Below are 3,004 nucleotides of genomic sequence, written 5' to 3'. Positions count from 1 at the left end.
TGCATCCTTTAACGCGAAGGTGACGGGTGTGTATTTGCTTTATTTATGATGCACTATTAAGAGCTTGTTATAAGTTCATTCTGTAATTGGTCCGCTTTATTTGGGTTTATTTCCATTATGGCGGAACCGGTTCGCATTGACATCAGAGCACGATATTTCATCTATTTTAATTGGCTTTATATTGTTCTAGGTGACAACCTCTAGGTGAACATCGCGGAAGGTTCGCAAGCTTGATGGCAAATGAAAGCGCGTAGAGCTGTGGCCGATTGTTTGAAGCCACCGCCAGACGTCCTTGTCACGCGTTTTCACACGGAAAAATCGCGGAAACCCGACCGACAGAACCGGAAAAAGATTGATCTGGATGCTAATTGACATTATTTGTTAAATAGTGGCGCTGTTTTCATAAACGCCGTCGCCCGAGGCGAGCGTCGTAAAACGGTTGGCTGATTGTATTTCGCGATAACAACGAATTAATTACTCCACTCCTCCACTTCATACCATGGCCAGTGCTGTGCCGACGAGTGCGTGTGGAAAATGCGTCTTTCAACAACTGTCGTGGGGTCCTAGTTTGTGGGGAAGACTCACACTGTTTTGTACAATCTACTGCTTCGGATGACCTTTACCGTCGGATGCGATTGATGGTCGTTGTGACTTTGCTTTACTGTTGTATGAAGTTACTTTGGTATAATTCTATCGCCTTCAAGCCACTATTGTTGTACATGCGATAAGATTTTTATGTTTCAATTACTCTTCCAAGTTTATGTGTACGACATAGTGTTGTTTGTATGGCCGATTTACGTCGTTGCAGAAGGCAGATTAAGAAAACACATTCCTCAACATAGTGCTTGTGTTACCTAACCGACATTTTAATCTCATTCAACATGTTTGACTGCTTCGCAATTTCGCCTGACCGGCTGCCTTTAAAGCGTTGCGTTGTGTTACACAATGTAAAATAAATGCGATCATTCTGCTTCGCTGGGTCACAGCGTTTAAGCCACGCTCCGAAACCTATCAAGAACCAAAGTCATAGTTTAAACAAATATTGTGTGGTGTTTGTTGCCTCGGCCGGCAATCGGTGCGAGGCAACTGATTTTGCCGTCCCACGTTACTCGTCCGCCCAGCGCATGATAATGTTGGCCGCATCAGCCGCGAACAGCCCGTGACGCCATAACAGATTGTCCATCATTACTGATTCCTTCACAAGCGTATCGAATGTCACGGGCAGCCCTTGGGACCCTTGGGTAAGCCAGCGCCAAAGTTGGAGCTTAATCGTAGAACCCTAACTAACAATTACCGCCTAGCGCAGACTGTGGCGCTTGGTAGAGCCCGAAGTAACGTCGGCTGACGGATGCCGGTGAGGTTTCAGTCGTCCGCATATGGGGCTTCCCGGCATAGTAGACGCGCCACGTAAGGAAATTTGAAGACGCTCCGAAAGCGTCCTTTTGAAAGTAATTGGATAAATGATGTCAAAGTGGCGCCAGGGTGATAAAGATTGTAAGCCTCTTTCGAATGTCTGACCGCCGTCACCGAGATCCGGTCGCTTCGTGGACGTCCTGACGAAGATCCTGACGGCGTGTGCGTGCAATTCTCGAGTCGCTGGTTGATCCTTGAGCGTACATCTTTATGTGCCGAAACTCATTAGGGGGTAATCAGTTGATAAAAATTATAGCAAACACAATTATCTCAGTATCACTCAGCACCGGCGATCGGCCGGCGAGTTGGTGAGCATTTCGCGTGACTGGTTCACTTAAGCCCCATCGGTCGGTCGCAGTAAAAAATGGAGCCGTATTTAACCACTGGCCTGAAACGAGGCCACGGCGTGAGAATAATATTACACAAATTTACCACTTTATTAATTAAAACATCATGGGCATAAGCTTGGCGTTATTTACAAATAAATCAACGCGTTAACATGAAATATTTATGAGCGAAGTCACATCGCACCGCGGGACGATTGCGATGGATGGCGGTCGAAAGCAGAAACAGCGTGAAGCCTGCCAGGCGAACGATCCTCCCCGATCGTGTCGATGCTCTTGGCTCGAGTCACATTACCGCGCCGAGCCGGGCCGAGAATCACGCAGGACGCCCTCCCGGCCGAACCTCACGCTCGGCGGCGATTACTGATGGACGATTTTATGGCCCGGTGTGTGCCTTGCTTTGGCCATTTTGGCCAGTGGTCATCCCGGTCCGCGAGACTAAATTCGGAATAACTGGCCGCTCATCACGGTTGGTGCTGCTCTCATCACGCTTCACGCGGGATGAAGATAATAATGATGATACTGCTGCTGCTGCTGCTGATGATGATGATGATAATGGTGACGAGGATGGTGATTTTATGGGCTGGGTACGCCGCTCCCGGAGGAGACCCCTGCCGAAAAGGGCGAAATGAAAAGACAACCGAAAACGTAGTTGCCAAATTGCCTGGCGTGGCCGCAATGGAGGCCAAATATTTGTTTTCTTGATCGTGAACCCTGTACGAACATCCTGTGGGAAGCAGCAACGCACCATCGATGGAACGAGAAGGCTGCCTGCGGGTCCAAATAAGCGCTTGATGAAGTACATTATGGTACATTTTGGGTCTTACGCTTTTGCACAACACCTCAAGAGTATGAGGCCCAAAAGAATGGAATGTGAAACGATTGCATTATCGCTCAGAACAGCTGAAAATTGCCTCCATTCGGTTCGTTTTCGTACAGCGATCGATGGCGTCGTTTTGTGATGCATGTGTCACAGGGGTCGGTCATTCAAATGCTACCGTTTGCTCACTGTATAGCTCATTACAGGACCCGTGGACCAGGAGGAGCGCAGCAGGGAAACCATTATTTTGGCCGAAAGTGACATCTTATTCGGTTTCCCCTTCAGAAAACGTAACGAAGGCTCGCTACGGGTTCGCCCCGCAAAGAGTTCCTTTTCGTGCTCGGCTACCTCGGAAGTAACGATAAATTAACTCTGACAATCGATGCAGATGAAGAACACGAGATCCTAGTGGTAACGAATTCTGTTG

The sequence above is a fragment of the Anopheles bellator genome, chromosome 2 (assembly GCF_943735745.2).
Source record: "Anopheles bellator chromosome 2, idAnoBellAS_SP24_06.2, whole genome shotgun sequence".
NCBI classification, from domain to species: Eukaryota; Metazoa; Arthropoda; class Insecta; order Diptera; family Culicidae; genus Anopheles; species Anopheles bellator.
This window is presented reverse-complemented; position numbering follows the sequence as displayed.